Here is a 19,821-nt window from a genome sequence, read left to right on the forward strand (position 1 = left end):
CCATCAAACAGTTCAGATACAGATTACCACAACCTTCAAAGAGACACAGACAATAATACTATTTCACTCAAGTATCATCATAAATGTTAATATTCTTTTTTTGCTCTTTGAATTAAAAATATAGCAATAGACAAGACTTGTTTGTTGACATCACAAGACCTGAGCAAACACCTCCCCTTCTACCTCTAACACTGCAGACTTGCATTTCAAAGCTCTGTTCATTTACATATCTTGTTAACCAGTTTTTAAGGTTCACCCACGGGTCAGGTCAGTCGGTGAGGTGAGTTAATTAACTCTTTCTGGCCCTGTCACCTTTCAATGAGATATTAGATTATACTTATGTCAGGGACTCTAACCCAGACGGCAAAGTTCGTTGTCTGACCGCGAGAGAGACAGGCAACACCAGCAAGGTCCGATCAAAAGCTCTTTATTGACAAGTGCACGCATCAATAGAGAGCAGCTCGTCTCCAGAGAGAACCAGCCTGCTCTTTACTTCTTAGTATAAGCCTATATAGACAGTTCCGTCGCGTCATAAATTATTCACTGGAGCAACCCACCCCCTTCTTCTAACAACTAGAAACTAGACACCTTTAGTATACATGCATGCCTAAAGTTAGAAATGTAGGGGAGTTAAAAACAAACAAAGAACAAAACCAGGGAGCGAAAACAAGGAGGCTGGGAAACTAGGACTCTTATCAGTTCTTCGAAGGAGCTGCCCGAACACAGCACATCTGGTACTATGCCAGGAATGCAGCTTCTCTCTTATCTCACTTTTTCCCAGCGCTTGTGAGACATGCTGCTGCCTCTCAGTGTTTTCCAATCAGGGATTACCCACAAACCTCTGTTAGCCTGACTTTGGTCAGGTTGGCATACCTGGTTTTGTCTGCTATATCTTTATTCAGGCCTAACAATTATAATGTCACAGTCTCGGTGAGTTGACTGCTGCAGCTCCCCGTAGACTCTGCCTGCGCCTCTCACCGAGCTGGAGTACAGCAGGCGAGGGGAGAGCACTCAATGTATTGCATCTACACTAGACGCGATATATCAACCCCCGCTGGATCGATCACTGCCCACCGATTCGGCAGGTGGTATAGACATACCCCGAGTATCTGGTGATCGGAGCTGGACCCCTGAGGGGGACACATTGAAGGAACTCAGGGGTTAAGGTGCCTCTATTGTCAACTGTCAGGGCTGCTGTGGCTCAGAGGAGGGTGCCTGACTGCCTGGCAGGCTTAGGCGCCGCAAGCCTTGGAGGTGGGAGAAGTGAAGCGGCCACGGCGTGCTCGGGGTGCTCGTGCTCGGAGCAGGGGTGAGCTCGGGCGAGGGGGGTGCCGCAGGGCAGAGCAGGAGAGTTGCCACAAGAGGGGAGCCTCAGGGTGGAGGGGGGAGCTGCCACGGGTGGGCCGACTCAGGGCAGGGGTGCGGGGGAGGGGAGGGTGCAAGGTGGAAGTTTCGCCTAGGGCATGAAACTTCCTTGCACCGGCCCTGCCCCACGCCCTGCCTGCAGCCAGCCCTGCACCCCCTGCCCTGCCCTGCCGGTAGTCAGCCTCTGTCTCCAGCCAGCCCTGCACCTTCTGCTCTGCCTGCACCAGCCGCATCCTCCCTGCCCTGTCTCCAGCCAACCCCTGATGCACCCCCTTGCCTGAAGCCAGCCAGCCACGCAGCCCTTGCCCTGCCTGAAGCCAGACCCTACCTCCAGCCAACCCCACATCCACTGGTGCCCTGCACTTCCCAGGGTAGTAACCCTGCACATCTGCTTCAATGAGAGGGGCAGGGAGCAGCTGGGACCCACACATGTGCACACCCTAGGGTGACCAGACAGCAAGTGTGAAAAATCGGGACAGCGTGGGGGGTAATAGGATCCTAGATAAGACCCCAAAATTCGGACTGTCCCTATAAAATTGGGACATCTGGTCACCACAGCACACCCCCAGGACTCCTGAGTTCCATTGCTGGGTTTCCTATTGGTTCCTCTGCTGGTTGTTTTCCTTTTCCTGGGGACTTTGGGCAAGTTGCTCCCCACTCTCGGGCTCTGTCCCCAGCAGTCAAATGGGGATTTCATACCTTCCCGCTATTGGAAAGTGCTGGGAGAATCCCCCAGCAAAAGCTGCTCTGACAGTGCTAAGCAGCATCTGACCATTCAAGGTCGGAGCTCACTGCCCAGGAGGAGTGCTTGGCTCTGGGGTTTCACTTCAGCCCAGTGTAGAGAGAGAGCCCTAACCATGGAGTTTGGCTCAAGAAGACCAAGTCTCCAATTTGTTAAGGGTGTTTTGAATTTCAATCCTGTGCTCCAAAGTGCTTGGTGTCAGTTGTAAACTTTAGGAGCATGCTCTCCACTCCATTTTCCAAATCATTCATGAAAATATAGAATAGTACCTGACACCGGACTGATCCCTGCCAGACCCACTAGGTTCACCCTCCCCGTTGGGCAGCTAAACATGGAGAAGGGCTCCTGGAGTCTTGGCTTTCAACCAGCTCTGCACCCACATTACACTGATTGCAGCTGGACTACATTTCCCTCGTTTGCTTCTGAGAATGTCCTATGGGACTGTGTCAAAAGCCTTAGTAACACCAAGCTAGATCCCTTCTATTGTTTACTCACCTCTACCAGGCCCAGAACTCTGCCAAAGAAGGAAAGAGGATTGGTTTGGAATGATTTGTTCTTGACAATTCCACGCTCACTAGTCAGAAGAACCAAATCATCCTGTAGGTGCTGCTGACAAACTGAGTGTTTAAGAATGTATTGCAGGATCTCTCCAGCTATGGCAGTCAGGCTAGCTAGTCTGTAAGTCCCAGAGGTCTTTTTGTTCCCCTTTGAAAGATAGGTCCTGTCTTGTTCATGGATGGGAAGATGTTCTTTTTCAGGGGTCTCAGACGAGAACTGGGGCACAACACCTGGTTTGTTAAGGCCACAAAAACGGAGGCAGGAACCTCTTCTCTGCTGCTGGCAAAGAACCACAGGTACCTAAAAGATAGGGACTCACATCTTTGAATGGGCTTTAAAAAGGCAGTGGTTAATAAGTTTGGCCCCGACCATTTCTTGTTTCCACAGACTAGACATTTTAGCAAACTTTAGAATTCCTTGGTGCTAAACACTGTGAAACTCCCCTTTCTCCTTCCCAGAGGGCTTTAATACCCCTTATCTCACTTGGGCTCTAAACTGCCCATAGTTCGAGAACTGTTCCTGTTCCGATTGGACAGATGGGAGAAGGGAAGTGACCTACCCAAGGCCTACACAACAAGGCGATGGCAGAGCCAGAAAGAGAAGCAACCAGTTCTGACTCCTGTTCTAACAGATGAAAACACCCCAGAGCCCAGGAATCGAGATGGTGGGAAAATTTCATTCAAACCTTTTCTGTCCGAAAATCCCATTTAGACTAAACCAGTTTGTTTCTCAAAATCATAACAAGTGGGATGAAAGATCTTTGCAAAAATATTTTGTTGCAAAACAAAAGCATCTCCTCTTTGTCAGAGTGTGTTAAATTGTCTCCTCGCACACAAAGAGGAGACACTTACATCTCAACCATTAGATAAGATGATTCAATCTGAGCTAAGTCGTTGCTACTATTAACAATTTCAAAATAAAAAAATACAAATAAAATAGATGATTTCAGCTAATCTATTATGTCATAATCTGGGAAACTTCATATTATGCACTACTTCTAGTGACACTCCCAAATGGATCCGCATCCTTCACCCACCATGAGGTAGGTAAGAGCGGATCATTATTATCCCTACTTGAAAGAGGGAGAAGCTAAGGCTGAGAAAGGAGAATTGACTTGTCTTAGGTCACACAGCCCGTCAGAGGCAGTGTTGGGAATAGGACCGAAGAGCCCTGATTTTCAAACAAACCATCGGATCTTGAATTTCAGACATTGAATGACCTGAATACTGTGCTCTCAGATGAGCTCCAGACCAACAACAGTGACAGTAATTATTCAGCAAGTATTTGAGGAGAACTGCAATGTTAGAGGGAATCATCAACTGCTCAGAGACAATTAATGCAGAGAAGCAGCAAAATTAATCAAAGATAGAACTGGTTCTGACTTATTTACTTGATCTTAAAAGAGAACAACAAGGACCTGAGTCTCCTCCCTGTCAACATCCCCCTGCTCAACCAATCAGGGTAGAGACGGAGGACGGGAGGCTGAGGGTTCTCACCAGAGAGCCCAAAGGATGGCCCAGGTCACCGGTGGGGATCACTGCCCGAGCACTATTTCAGTCCCACATTTTTGGGTGGACCTTCCATAGTGGGAGCTGCAGAGGACTTCCCTGCAACACACACACACACACCTCCGTCCTGTTGTTGGGAAGGGAACAGGAGAAAGGACAAAAGAAGCAAGAGAAGAAGAGGAGGGAGGGATGGAGGAAGAGGTGAAACAAAAAGGACAAACCCTAATGTCCCCAGCGATTCTAAGGGACAAAATCCCAGGTGCGCACTAAAATTCTGCCTCAAGCTCGTGTTTTCCATGCCTAGAATTCACTTGTCACCAGATAGATCAGACTGAACAGGTTTCAAACCTCCAGGAGGCTCTTACCTTCTAAACAGGGACGGCTGTTTTCTAGTAAAATCACTACAAGGGAAGGAGGAAACTCGAAAGAGGTTCCTCCTGGCGCTCACGTCCATGACCCCAAATAATCTCTCAGTCCTCAAAGAGAGACCTGGAGAAGGAAACGTGCTGAAGCAAAGCCACAGAGGTCTCTGAGGTTTCCCTGGCCCCTCGCCCCTGTCCTGCCTGGCTGATGTCAGCATCTCTCTGTGAGGTCACCACCTCCCCACCACCTTTGACCAATATTCTGAGGTCCTGCAAACGGCCTTTGTGATGTCACTGCCACACCCCTCCCTTGCTGGGCTAATGTCCTGCCCCTGGCCAGGCACTTTGGAGGTTTGAGCTACTCCCTGTGGATCACCCCACTCAAGGAGCGTTCGTTCTAGGCAGCAAGCCGGCTAGACAGGAAAACATCAGACGCTGCTCCCAATGCTACACTCAGTTTTTCAGAAATTAGTCGACTTCATGGTCAGAAGACACCATTAGAGCATCTAACCTGCATATCACAGGCCTCCTGTATGACATAACAGCTACTTTGGGGGCAAACACATTCCAGAAAGGCATCTAGTCTTCATTAAATGACATCAGGAGATGGTGAATCCACCACTTTCCTTGGTAGCTTGCTCCTGTGGTGAATCATCCTCGCTGTTGACTATTGTGCCTCAGTTGTAATATGAATTTGTCTCTTTTCACTTTCCAGCCATTGGGTCTTGTTATGCCTTTCTCTGCTCCATTCAAGAGCCCGTAAATACCCAATCTTTTCTCTCCATTAAGGCCCTTCAACATTTCAATGAAATCACCTTTCAATCTTCTTTTGATAAGCTAAACAGGTTGAGCTCTTTCAATAGCTCACTGGAAGGCATTTTTCTCCAGCCCTCAGAACATTTGGTGGCTCTTTGCTGCCCTAGCTCCAATTTCACAACATCTTTTTCAAATGAGGATACCAGAACTGGAGGCAGTATAAAGGTTGTATAAAGGTAAAATTAAATAGGTTGCAGAGGAGTTTTTTTTAATTTCGGCTTTTGTTGCTAAAAATTTTGTCTCTCTGCGGTGAGAAAAAACACTCCCCGAATGCCAAAATTTGAGCCATGAAAAGTGGCAGTGTGAACAGCGCATCATAGGTGGAGCTGTGCTCCCAGTGACAAAGCTCCTGCCCCTCATTGGAGGTAGTTTGGCTTTGTTGCAGGGGAAGCTCTCTCTCAGCGATAAGGACGGCCACACAGCGCACCTTACAATGGCATGGTTAGAGTGGCACAGCTGCACCGTGGTAAGGTGCGCGGTGTAGACACAGCCTCAGAGCTGAGGAAAGCCGACAGGCGCTGAGGAGCACAGGGCTCAGACAGAGACATCCGTTAGGAGAGGAACTATTCACAGGGATTCTCTATAGCCTAGTAAGGTGGAGAGGATGGAAGATGATAATGTACAGGTAGGTTCTGATGAGAAACAGTGAAATGAAAGAGTCTCCCTCAATTACATCATGAAATAGCAGACAGCTAAAATGGGACACATTTTAGAAGTGCTTAAATACAAACGCTAAACGTCTAAGTACTAAGACTGGTGAATTTGAGTGCCTGGTATTGAGTGACGATATTGATAGAATAGGCATCACAGAAACCCTTGCACCCCCTCCTGCACCCACATGGGGAGACTGACCTGTGTGCATGGAGCAGCTGGCATTGCTGCCCCCCACTCCTCCCTGGAACACTGCTCATCTGGGCACCCCTAGGGGCTGTGGGATGTGGGGGCAAGAAGTGAGATCATCCGAGCTCCCTGCATCCAGGTCACTTTCCTCAGCCGGGCTGCGTAGCGGGAGGGCAGAGAGCAACAGCTTCTGATGCTCCCCTCACAGCACAGCCCAAGTGGGAAAAGTGACCAGGACGCATGGAGCACATAGGGTTGCTCCTTACTCCCCTCAAACCTCTATGGACCCATGGAGGAGCATTGGGGCAGGGGAGAGCAGTGAGCACCTTTGCACTGCCACACGGTGCCCTTTGACCCCTGGAGCCCTGGGCGGCTATCGGGGGGCACCACCCCTAAGGCCGGCCAGGCTCCCCAGAACGAGCAGCAGAAAACACAGAGACTGGCCACACACTGAGCAGTGGTAGCCTGGGCGGCTCGTAATGGAGGCTCAGGGGGGAGGGGCGTCATAACATTTTTTCCCAGATTTGGACCTTAGCGTCCAAAATATGGGTGTTAGCATGAAAACCTCCAAGCTTAGTTACCAGCTTGGACCTGGTAAAGCTGCCACCAGCCAGGGATTTATACAGTGCCTGGCTCGCTGTGGTCTCCCCAAAACCTTCCCCGGGGGACCCCCAGACTCAGATGCCTTGAGTCTCACAACAAAGGGGAATAAACCATTTCCCTTCCCCCTCCTCCCCTCCAGGTGTTCCCTCCCTGGGTTCCTGGAGAGATATACAGAAGCAAGCTCCGTGAATCTAAACAGAGGGACTCCCGCCTCCCTGTTTCCAGTCCTGGAAATAGAAGTACCAAGATAGCTAATCTTTCTTCCCCCTTACCCAGAGGGTATGCAAAGTCAGGCTAGTAAATCTAACACAACGAGATTTTCCCCCTGACTTCTTCCTCCCACCAATTCCCTGGTGAGCTGCAGACTCAATTCCCTGGAGTCCCCACTAAAGAAAAAATCCAACAGGTCTTAAAAAGAAAGCTTTATATAAAAAGAAAGAAAAAGGACATAAAAATGGTCTCTCTGTATTAAGGTGACAAATACAGGGTTATTTGCTTAAAAGAAAAAAATGAATAAACAACCTTATCCAAAAAGAATACAGTTTAAACATTCCAGCAACTACACACATGTAAATACAAAAAAAAACAATATAAACTTATTGTCTTATTATCTTTGTACTTACAACTTGGAAACAGAAGATTAGAAAGGCAGGAGATAGAAAAATCACTCTCATAGCCGAGACGCCACAGACACAAGACAAAGAACAAAGAACTCACACACAAACTTCCCTCCACCCAGATTTGAAAAAGTCTTGTTTCCTGATTGGTCCTCTGGTCAGGTGTTTTAGGTTACTGGTGTTACCCCTTTATAGGTAAAAGAACATTAACCCTTAGCTATCTGTTTATGACAAGGGGGCTCAGCCTCCCCAAACCTTGCACTGCCAAGGGGACAGTGGGGCCCATGATCAGGGGCCCTGGCCAAGTTAGGTCCCCCTGGAAAAATCTCCCCTATGTCAGCCCCAGGGCTGGAGGAGCTCCCACTCCCTGCTACAGCCCGGGGGCTGCAGCAGGGGCACAGAGCTTCTCTGGTCTCAGGGCCACAGCGGGGCAGGGGTAAAGGAGTGATAGGGTGGGGCTGGTGGGGGAAGGGGTGGAACAGAAGTGACAGTGGATGGGGCCATGGGTGGAAGGGGGTAGAGCCACAGACAGAAGGTAGGGGCATGGTTCTGGTGCTGGGGCCCCCACACTTGTTCTCCCTTTCCCGGGGGTTTGGCATCACTAGCCCCGGCTTAGCGAGTAGGGTTCAGTGGTCCCCATAATGTGGGGTGCGACTCCTAGGGGGACACAGAGGAACATTCATGGGGGCACCTCAGGACCTGAGCCAGCCCACATAGAGGGCAGGGAGGGAGCACCACTCTGCCACAGCTCTTCCCCAACCCCACCCTCAGCCTGAGACTCTGGCTCCCAGCCCGGCGTCGAGCCCTTTACCCCTGTCCGCACCCCTCACCCCAGCAAGCAACAGCCCCACTCCTCCCAGCCCCGGTTCTTGACCGTGGCTTCCGAGGGGCCACAGCCATGGCTAAGAGGGCACAATGTGAAATGTTTGGGGACCACTGGTTTAGGGTGACATCCTCAATCACTTCTCTGCAGTCCAATAAAAGCTATTCCTCACTCACCTACCCCTCCATCAGGACGGACTAGGTATGTTCTGCTGCCCTTCACTCATACAGGAAGGAGAATAACATTTCATTCCACTCAATCCTAAAGTCATTTGTAACCCAAGACCATCCCAAACTGGTCATTTTGGGGAAGCGGCACCATCATGCTGCATAGCTAGGCAGAGTAGGTGTGTCTATGCAAACACGGTCTGTTCCTGAAGTCTTTCCTCAGCTCCTCACTAGGTGAGAGAGGGGAGCTCATTCGGACCCTGCTTTCGCTTAGTATTTAATAACTCCTTAGTGTCCCTATCTCTGCCGGCCTTAGATTTCTCCTCCTGTCCGTTTTTTGACAGCTCAGATGAGGTGACCGAGTGGTTAAGGTGATGGACTGCTACACCATTATGCTCTGCCTGCAGGGGTTCAAATCCCATTCTCATCAGAGGCATTTAGTCTTCACCCTCCTTTATAGACAACCATCTCCCCCTTTGGTACAATAACAGATCAAACAATGTTGCTTGTGTTACCCAAAATTGGGTCAGTTAGTAAGCTTAGAGAGGACTAATAATGCCCCTCCTCCCCAGAGTTTGGCAGAAAGCAGCACATTTATTAGCTTGATAGCTAAGCTCAAAAGAAGGGATGGGGGAGGGTGTCACACTCATACTCACGCTCCCAGGACAGGCCTGGCAGTGGAGATGTCAGGATCCTTTAAGGTAAGTGTCCCACAGCGCAGCGATGGACGGTGCGATGAAGATCAGTCTCCCTGAGGTGCAACAGAATGTAACACAGCGAACCACTGGCCAGATGGGCCGGGTGAAGGGCATTCACTGGAGGTACAAAGGAGAGTGGGAAAGCCACTTCACAGGCATTCAAAGCGGGAAAGGACACAAGCTGGGGGAGTTTAACAGACCTTTTGAGCATACAGGTTATATAGAGCATACAGATCACTGCTGCTCCTACAACATGATAAGTTCCCAAGCAGCATGTTTCTTACTTTGCCCATCTGTCAATTTTGATGATTATTGATGGAAATATTTTGCCATTGGGTTGTGTTTACACAGAAATTGACATTTACCAACAAATACACAATTCTTCCAAGCCTGCCTAGTCTGCAGTTGATGGGTTTAGAGGGACACATTCACTCTTCCAGGTCCCCATTCCAGGCCTGTGCTCTCCAGGTTGTCAACTTCCCGCACTGCTGGGATCCTTCCCTCATCTCCCCCCAACCACTGCCCCACCCCCACTTCTGGGGTCCCCTCCCTACACTGTCTAACTCCACTGCTGGCAGGATCCCTTCCTGTTCCTTTCATTTCCTGCCTCCACTCTGGGCAAAAGCACTGCACTCTTCCCACACCAGAAGTTGAACCCAGGCCACCTGGGTGAAAACCAAGAATCCTGACCACTAGCCCATATGGGACTATTGTTGCATCTGACTAAGTGGGTATTCACCCACGACAGCTCATGCTCCAATACGTCTGTTAGTCTAGAAGGTGCCACCGGATTCTTGGCTGCTATTATTACTACAACTCAGGCCTTGGCTACACTGGAGAGTTACAGTGCAGGTGGTGGCTTTACAGCGCTGTAACTTACTCCCCGTCCACACTGGCAAGGCACATACAGCGCTGGATCTCCCTGGCTACAGTGCTGCATGTGCTCCACCTCGACGAGAGGAATAAAGAGAACAGAGCTGGTGATGCAGCGCTGGGGTGCCAGTGTAAACAGTGATTAATCTTACTACGCTGTCACTGACCTCCGGAACCTTCCCATAATGCTTTTAAGTAGAGATAACGCTCTTTGTTTTGGTGTGATGCCTCTGTTTGCTTTGCTGTGAGCTCAAGGCTCCCGGAGCTGCTTATCTAAAAACCAAACACAGTTACTGTTTGCAGTGAATGAGCAGAGGCAGGGGGATCCCTTTGGAACACCCACAGCTGGTGTTTGCTTGAGGAGAGAAGCAGCCGGGTGGGCACGGGGGAGGGGGGGTCTGTTTTGGATCAGTGGCTTATCTGGTCTGTGAGGAAAAAAACAAAGGCGGCTATTTGCATTTAGTGAATGAGAGAGGGGTGGGGGAGGAGGCTTGAACTTGCCAGGCAGGGAGCTGACACAGTGTCAGCTCCAAAAATCCACTCGCTCTGTCTCCCCCACGCTCCGTGTCACACTCCACCCCACCCTCCTCTTTTGAAAAGCACATTGCAGCCACTTGAATGCTGGGATAGCTGCCCATAATGCACCACTCCCAACAGCGCTGCAAATGTGGCCATGACAGAGTGCTGGTAGTTGTCAGTGTGTCCACACTGCAGCGCTTTCCCTAAACAGCTGTAGGAAGACAGCTTTAACTCCCAGCGCTGGACAGCTGCAAGTGTAGCCAAACCCTCTCTAAGCCGACCCCTTATGAGAACAGCAGGGACTAGCATGACTAGATGTCCCGATTTTTGGGTCTTTTTCTTATATAGGTGCCTATTAACCCCACCCCCATCCCAATTTTTCACATTTGCTGTCGGATCACCCTAGCAGGGGTTGCACACAGGGCTGCATTAACCTTCAGGTGCTGAGGTTTCCCTCTCTCCATTCCTAGAGCCTGTGATCAGGAAATAGACATCAGGGCTCCCAGGTGCTGCACAGACCATGACTGAGATCAGACCCCATATTATGCAAGGTGCTGTACAAACCCTGGGCAACACTGAGACACCCAGGAGGTTCCCCTCAATTTCCCTGAGCCTCTGCTGCCCAACTTCTTCTGAATCCCTCTGGCTCACCCCCCCCCCACACAAAAAAACCCCACCTTTCCAAACAGTCCTTCTTTCCTTGCCCCCTGACTCTGGTTTCACACCCTGGGACCATCTCCTCTCTTTGTCTCTCCCCCTCCAGGTGAAGCAGAGATGGAGGCAACTTCAGCCACTGGAGTCAACCTCAGCGAGCACTGCAGCCGGCCCCGGGGGAGGGGGGTGTTTGCAGACACAGGAAGGGAGCAGGGGGTGCTGGGAAGAAGGCGGCAGGAGAACAAAGCTCAGAGACCCAACATGGGGAAATTCCAGGGGGCGGGGCTCTGACACATCCCAGGTGCGGGCAGCTCCTGGGGGCGGGGCTCTGGCTCAGCTCGGGGGCGGGGCAGCTCCTCGGGGCGGGGCTCCAGCACAGAGCAGGGGCGGGGCAGCTCCTGGGGGCGGGGCTCCAGCACAGAGCGGGGGCGGAGCAGCTCCGGGGGGCGGGGCTCTGGCACAGCCCGGGGGCGGGGCAGCTCCTGGGGGCGGGGCTCCGGCACAGCCCATGGGCAGGGCAGCTCCCGGGGGCGGGGCTCTGGCACATTGTCGCAGAGCCCGGGCTGAACAGCTGCTTCCTGGTTCTCCACGTGCTGCCAGCAGTGCTGGAGCTGCCCGAGCCGCTGTTCTCAGCTGCAGCCAGGATCTGCCCCCGGCCCCGCTGGGATCCAGGTGGGGACAGAGACTGGGGCCCGGGGGTTTCCCTTGGTGTGGTTGGCGGGGGCGGGAGGGGAGAAGCCGGATCTGCAGGCGGGGGAAGGGCGGTGGGACATTGTGACCCGGAGCCCCCGGGGAATGAGAGGCGCTCGGGGGCAGGAAAGTGACTGTGCCCCAGGGAGCCTGGGAGAAGCCTTGAACGAGCCTCGGCCCCAGTGGAGCTGCAGGAGGATCCGCCCGCCCACCCCGCTGGGATGGGGGGGCCGGGGCCCGGCCCTCGTGTGGGGGGGAGGGGCGGACCCCGGGCCCGGCGGGGGGGGGGCCGGTGTATTAAATCCCTCTTCTTACCAATGTGCTACTCCCGGGCACTGCGCATGCCCAGTAGCAGCCGCTGAAGCCGCTGCCCTTCCCCCTGCCCGGACCAGCCGTAACGTTCCGCCGGGCGCTGGGGGCGGGGCTGGAGCGGGGCGGGGGAGTAACAGGGAGCGTGGGAGGGGCGGGCGCAGAGCAGGAAATTGATGGGCGGGGGTCGTGGGGGGCTAAAGGGCACAATCCGGGCTGGGGGGAGGAGCAGGAGTTGAGCTCAGGGGGAAGCGCTGGCAGAGCCCCCCCCTTTGGTGTGAGGGCGGAGGTGTCGAAGGGGGAGGAGAAGCCGTAGTTGCAGGGGGGGGAGGTCACTGGGGTGGGGGTGTAGATCTGTCTCTGTGCAGCCAGGACATTCCCGGCGTGGGAGGGAGGTGAGTTAACTGGATCCTGTCCCTGTTTTTGCCACTTCCTCCCACACACACATTCTCTCAAGATTTCCCCTTTTCTCTCTGATTATCACACGTGGCTATAAAATCCAGGGAGATTCTCCTCCCCCCCCAATGATCAGCTCTATAATTGCCTCTGATTTTCCCTTTTCTCTCCATACTTCTCAAATGTCAATTTAAAATCTCTCCGATGGGGGGTGGATTTTCCCACCCATTTTATCTGCAGCGATTTGTCCTTGTTTGGGTGGGAAATTATTGCCCTGGGTCATTCCCCAGAACATGGCTCCCACTGGAGTGGGATGGGATGAGGTTCCCGTTCTTTGCCAGGGCAGGGAAGGGAAGGGAGGAGCACATCCCCCATGTAGACTGCCCAGACCCCAATTCCCCTGCAGCCCCCTTCCATTGTCCAGGGAGCCTTCCAGCTCCCCCCCCCGCCCTTAAATCAGCTCCTCAAAGGGCTCTGAGCTGCTCACGTGAATGGTTGCCCCGTGGCCGGGGGGGGGACCATCACATTCTGTTTATGTATTGGACAGTCATATAAAATCCAGTCCAACAGTCCCCCTTTTCCACTAGTTATTTAATAGCAACATCAAATCCCCTCCGATCTTGGTGGTTTTCTCTCATGTTATCAAATGTTGTTTGTGACAGGGTTCTCTCTGCGTGTGTCAAAGACTGATATAAAATACCCCAAACATTTGCCCCACTTCTCTCTAGTTGTTTTATTTCTAATTGAATATGATGGGTTGTTTCCCAATGTGCTAAGATGCAGCCGCCTCTGGGGTGGATCCATGGTGGCCATTATTTGCTAGTGACAGCCCGTGGATCTTTCTTGCCCTCCAGGCCTTCCATTCTCCTGTTAAAGAAGCACTCCCCAGGCTCCCTCTGCCTGTGTGACTGGCCAGCAGGAGGTGGTGTTAACTTTCTAGCCACTTCTCACACTCTGTGAGGTAACACTTGCAGGGGCAGGGAAGGTGTCTGTGTGGGGAGATTGCAGCTGAAGGGGCATTGTGGTAGAGGGAGGCCTCTGGGTGGCTGGGCAGGGGTACCCTGGTCAGGTTGGTGGGTTGTGGAGGTTTGGGGTTTTCGGGGGTGGTGGGTCTGATGTGCCCATCCCTGAGGCTATGGGTCCTGGAGGTGGGTATCGCTGGGGGGCCTGGTGGCTGCAGAACAGTGGGGGTGGGTGTCTCTTGGGGAGGCGGGACAGAGGGTTAGAGGGAGCCTGGTTCTGTGCCAGGGGCTCTGTCTGTGCTTCCCCCGCTGGTTCCTGGTTTTGTTGCCATGCCCAGTGCACAGAGCTGGGGGAGGGGATCCCTGGCACTAGGTGAGGGCATGCCAGGGAAGCAGAGTGATGGGTCGCCACTGTAAAGCATCAGGGGGTCACACTGGGCAGAGGAGGGGGTCCCAGGCAAATGTCAGGGTAGATCGTTCTGGAGGGTGGGGAAGTTCCTAGGCAGGCAGTGAGGGACTGAGTTCCCAGTGGGGGGTGTCCCTTGAGGGGGTGCCTGGCTGCTGGGGGCTCTTGGTGGGGGGAACCCTTTGGGATTCCCAACCTGGCAATCATGGTGTGGTGGGGGTTCTCTGGCCGGTGGGGCTTTGAGGGGTATCTGGGGTCCCTGGCCAGGGACTCTGGGGGCTGCGTCCCAGGGGAATATCTGATGGGATCCTGGCTGGGGGGTGTCTGGGGCCCCTGGCTGGGGGGTCTGGGCTCTGGGTACTAGGGGGTGTCTGGGGGCTGCTGCTAACCATGATCCTTCTCTCTGGTCAACTTGTACCAGAGTCCTGGCTCCTAGTCACCAGGTCACCAAGTTCATTCCCCAGTCACGTGCCCTGTCACTGTGCTAACTTTCTGTCCACTTAGCAAACACTGTTAGTGTGAATTCACAGAATTTACTTTTCTCCTCTTTTGAAAACTGCAGGAACTTTCGGTTCCGTTTGGAAAATTTTTGCCCCCAGTCCTTGTACTAGATCTGCGGGGGTGAGGGAGGTGGGAAGGGAGTCAGCACTGCCACACGATGGTCTTTTCCACAGCGTTCTGAACTCATTCTTTCTGAAATCCGGTGTCATTGAGACCGTTGTTAATCCAGAGTCACTGTATGGAAAGACAAGAAGTGATTCCAGATGGACAGTGGGTCAAATGAGATCAGCCATTCTCCCTGTGAGGAGGGGCTCCCATTAGCTGCTCTCCCCAGAGAGCTAAAGGAGGGAAGCTGCTCATACACTCCGTCCCTCTCTGCTCAGGATATTGGGGTTCAGCTTCCTGGGTCAGATGCTGCAGCCTCCATTGTGATCTGGGAGACCAGGCTTGGCAGCTGCTGCTCCCCCAGTGGGGCTCTGTGCTGGGAAGTGACCTTAATTAAAGCTTCTTCTCTGCCCGGCCCAGGGGATGACTTTCTGCAGCTGGTCCTAGCCCCCTAGGGCAGTCCTGGGCCCTGTTACTACTAAATTCTGAGCCAGAGTCTCCAGGTAACTGAAAGACCTCAGGGAATGTCCTAGGGTCTGGCAAGAAAGTGACTCTGCACAAACAACACCACCTCATTTCTCCTCCCATTAGCGGTTGCCAGGAGGAAATCCAGCCATGGGAGAGCAAAGCCCCCAGGAATGGGACTGTCCCAGCCAGAGGGGCAGGGAGAGAGGACAGGGGAAGGAGAGGCTGAAAGGGGGAGTGGGAGAAATGAATGTGGGGGAGAGATTTCCAGCTCTCTAGTCCACCTAGACACATGTATTGCTGCATCCTGGGGCAGAACCACTTTCCAGTGAACAAAACAAGGATCAGACAGAGCAAAAGCCAGTTCCTGACTCCATATTCCCCCTGCTGGGGTGTGGCTGCCGTGGGGTCAGTGTCTGAGGGAATCCCCCACAGTGACTCCTTTGGTTCTGCTCTTTTCTAGCCTTGTGTTCAGAGAAGGGGTGAGGGGAGAGAGAAGGGAGGTTAAAAATGTGTCTGTGGACTTAGCCTGGCAGGAGGGGCCAGGTCTAAATTGTAATAAACAGATTGAGCATTTCCCAGCATGACAGAATCTAGGGTGTCTGTCTGCAGGGAAAGGGCCTGGGGGAATTGTGAGGTTTGGAGGTTTGGAGGTGGAAATGCCCTAATTTGTGAAGAGAGAAAATAACCCACCTACATGGAGCTAGTCAAACTGACCAGACTCCTAGTGCTGGAACCTGACCTCACTAACCATCAGCTGCTGTGAGATATAACGGGGACACCCATGAGTCAGGCTTATTGGAGCTGCCTCTCCCTTCATATCCCACTCCTCACAATGAGGAGGGTGTTGGGCATCCTACCAGCGAGCTCTCTCTGGGCCCTGCTAGGGGCTCCATCTCCTGTATCAGTCAGTGGCTAGTAGGGGGGTGATGGATATGCTGGGAGAGATAAGGGGCTCTCTCTTCATCCCCTCACCCTGGCAATTGCTGGATACTCTGAGCCAGGTCGAGGTGGGACTCTCCTGACTATGATCCACCCAGAGCTTCCATTTGATTCACTCTTCTCTGCCACAAATAGTGGGGCTGTGAGTGGGGCAGCAAGTCCTTAGTGTTGGACTCTTACTCTTTCAGGGGCTGGTGACCTTCAAGGAGATGGCTATGTATTTCACCAGGGAGAGTGGGCTCTGCTGGACCCCACTCAGAGAGCCCTCTACTGGGATGTCATGCAGGAGAACTATGAGACTGTGACCTCGCTGGGTAAGGGTTCCTGTCCCTTCTGTTCTTGGAAGGGGAAATGAAGAGTGAAGGTTCACGCCACCCCCACAATGCCATCTGTACCCTGTCCTGTTTCAGCATCACCCCAATAGGCCAGTGACACACGTAATACCAGAGACCCTCCTCTGCTGCAGAACACTTTGGGAACAGAGCACAGGAGCCGTATTGCACAGTGTCAAATATCTCCTGTTTGCTCAAGTGAAACTGGGGGGTTAGGTCTGGCATAACTGTCCCATACCCCTAATCATTTTTCTTGCCCTTTTCTGAACCTTTTCCAATTCCAATATATCTATTTTTGAGACGGGGTGACATGTGCATGCAGTATTCAAGATGTGGGTGTATCATGGATTTATTTGCTGTTTTTACAAATATGATCTATGAGATATTCTGTCATATCTATCACTTTCTTAATTATTTCCTACATTGTTCACTTTTTTTCACTGCTGCTGCACATTGAGTGGATGTTTTCAGAGAACTATCCACAGTGACTCCAAGATCACTCTCTTGAGTGGAAACAACTTATTTAGACCCCATCATTTTGTATGTATAGTTGGGATTGTGTTTTCCAATGGGCTGCACTTTGTGCTATCCTGTCATCTAGTACTGCTGAGATCCTGGATTCAGTAATATCCCTGCCCTTCCTGTTCCCTTTCTCCACCGAACCCCGCCAGCCCATGCTTCCTGTTCCCAGCTTCCCCAGGATTCTCGCACTGTCTCTGAACCTCTCTGTCAGCAAGAAGCAGTGCCCGGGGACACATTGGCCTCTGTCTGGAGTCTTCGATTTCTGGGACATGGATTTACTTTCTCTGTGTTGTAAGAGGCTCTGTCATAATGAGTGTCTGTGATGTTACCCAGAGTACAATCTGGACTGTTAAATAGCTGTACCTCAGTCCTCCAGCATGGGGTGCATTTTCCACTGTTTCCCCGCGTGAACAGGCCCTCTTGGCCAATTAACACACAGTCTCCAGCATGTAACTCACTCCCAGCTACACAGTATTGAGTGCTGCTAGACAGCCACTCATGAATTACACCTCAGGAGAAAACCAGCAAATTCTCAAGTGCCCAACTTTCCCCCAGAAATGTGCATCTTGCACTGTCCAGCACGCTACTGAACGACCCAAGCTCATATGAAGTCTGTCATTTCATCAGCGGAAAATGACATGCACCAGCTTGTTATCCCAAACAGAGTTTCCAACACACTTCAATCCACACATACTGGTTAGATGAACAATAAACCAAGCTTGTTAACTACCAAAAACTAAAACTAGGCCCAGTCCATGAAAGGGGCACTCCCAGGAGAGACTGTACAAAGGCTGGAACATGAAACACCTTTGTAAACCTGAGACAGCTGCCTTGGGGACAATGACAGGGAGAATCCCCCAAAGTGACTCCTTTGTTTCTGCTCTTCTCTGGCCTCCGATTGTTCCTTCCAACGTGGAGTACTTTGCACTTGTCTCTACTGAATTTGATCCTATTTACTTCAGATCATTTCTCCCGTTTTGTCCAGATCATTTTGAATTTTAATCCAATCCTCCAAAGCACTTACAACCCCACCCAGCTTGGTGTTGTCCGCAAACTTGATACGTGTAAGAGAGAGACTGTTACTGGGAGGGTTTCCCCATGTGTCAGAGGGTTACACCCTGGTGGGAGGGGGCTAGGCCTGTACTGGAATAAGGTCACTCTGTGCTTCACAGTGTGCTAGAACCTAGAATGTGCATTAGCAGGGGAAAAGCTGGGGGGAATCGGCTTGTGGAATGGACAAAAGCCTAGTCTGAATTCTCACACCTTGCCCTTTTCACCCCGGCAGGCCAGAGAATAACATCCATGTTTCGCTGCAGATCATCTCGTCCTCCCAGGGGCAAGGAAATGGCTGCAATGGAGCTGGCTCAGGTAAGAGATATCAGGGTGGCGGACTCTGCTTGGAGGTTGAGGAGCAGTAAATGCATAAGAGGGTGGGAATTGCTAGAGGTGGTGGGAAGCAGGAAATATCTCGGGTGGAGAAAGGGAGGGGACAGCATGTGACAAACCTGCTGAGACTTGTGTAGTGTAGGGCGTGATGGGTTGTCACCGCCAAGGAGGCAGTTTGTGGAGCTTCTGGGAACTGCTGTGTCCTCTAACCCTCACGCTGGGCTGGCCCTTCTCACACTGCTTGCTGGAGATTTCGCCAGCCTCTCCAGGGCCTGTTATCACCCAACACAACAGCAGGTGGCGCCATGCAGCCAACTAAGCTACCTGAGTGCGTTACCTAAGCCACTCAAGGACAGATAGAAGACAAGAGCCAATTTCCCACTCCCCAACCTTGCACACTTGCTGTAGTATAAATCCAGAATGATACCATCTTATAGTGCACAGAGATCTCTATAATACAAGCTCATTAATGTAGTTCCCCTTCCCCTCGATATGGGACAGATGTGCACAACAAGCTGAGATTTTTCCCCAGACACTTCACTCAAAATACGCTGGTTAAGATAAAGCATCAAACAAGTTTATTAACTGCAGAAAGATAGATTAAGTGATTATAAGTGATAACAAACAGATCAAAGCAGATTATTTAGCAAATAACCAAAACTCAGACTAAGCCTAACATACTAGATGGATAGAATTTGAATTAGCAATTTCTCACCCTGACTGATGGTACAAGCAGTCCCCCAAGTTTCCATACACAAGCTAGAAATCTCTCTTGATCCTGGGAGCAGCACTTCCCCCACATCCGTTTTTGTTTCTCAGGTGTTTCCAGAAGTTCTCTTGTGTGGAGAATGAGGCCAAGAGATGATGTCACACCCCACCTTATGTAGCTTTTCCATATGGTGGGAAACCTTTTGTTCCAAACTCAGTTCCTAGTCCAGTTTGTGGAAAAATACAGGTACTAAAATGAGTTTAGTGTCATGTGGTCTGGTCACAGGCCCTGCTGAGTCATAGTAGCCATGACTCATAGGCTGGCTGAAACATTCACAGGAAGGCTAAGCTCTTCCACAGTCCATTGTCTTGTTGAGCCATCAGCACTGTCTGGCTTCTTCATTGTTGTTACCTGAAAGGCTCATTGTGGGTGTTACCCAGAGTAAGCACATTTGAAATACAGATACAGAGTCAATATCCATAACTTCAGATACGAACATGATATGTGCACACAAATAGGATAATCATATTCAGCAAATCAGAACTTTTCCAGTGACACCACACATGATGCATCTTCTACAAAATAGATCATAATTATGTCCTAATCATATTATAATCACACCACTATGATGAATATGGGGGTGTAGTGTCAGATAGGTCCTAATTTCAAGGCACAGGAGTTGGGAATGGAACTTCCCCTCTTTGTGGAACAGGAAATAACCCTCCAGCCAGGGCTGGGACAACTTCCCAGACTCTCAGCGATGGAGCCTGAATCTACTGACATTTCATTAATTACCACCAACCTCAATCTTTGTGGCAACTGTAAACTTTATCAGTGATGATTTTGTACTCTCTTCTAAGTCATGGATAAGAATGTTAAATAGCACAGGGCCAAGAACCAATCCCTGCAGGAACCTGCTAGAAAGAAATCCACTCGATCATGGTTCCCCAT

The 19,821-nt window shown here is 51.4% G+C and overlaps 1 protein-coding gene across 1 annotated transcript in view; it reads left to right on the forward strand.

Moving 5' to 3' along the window:
- The window catches only part of LOC127042402 (zinc finger protein 560-like), a 201,382-nt gene extending 185,001 nt beyond the window's left edge, over nucleotides 1-16,381 (forward strand). Inside the window, exon 5 of the mRNA XM_050935871.1 lies at nucleotides 16,286-16,381. The gene's annotated coding sequence lies outside the window, so the exon portion shown is untranslated. The remainder of the gene's footprint in view (nucleotides 1-16,285) is intronic.
- Nucleotides 16,382-19,821: the final 3,440 nt, after the last annotated feature.

This window comes from Gopherus flavomarginatus, unplaced genomic scaffold (assembly GCF_025201925.1).
Source record: "Gopherus flavomarginatus isolate rGopFla2 unplaced genomic scaffold, rGopFla2.mat.asm mat_scaffold_39_arrow_ctg1, whole genome shotgun sequence".
In the NCBI taxonomy this organism is placed as follows: Eukaryota; Metazoa; Chordata; order Testudines; family Testudinidae; genus Gopherus; species Gopherus flavomarginatus.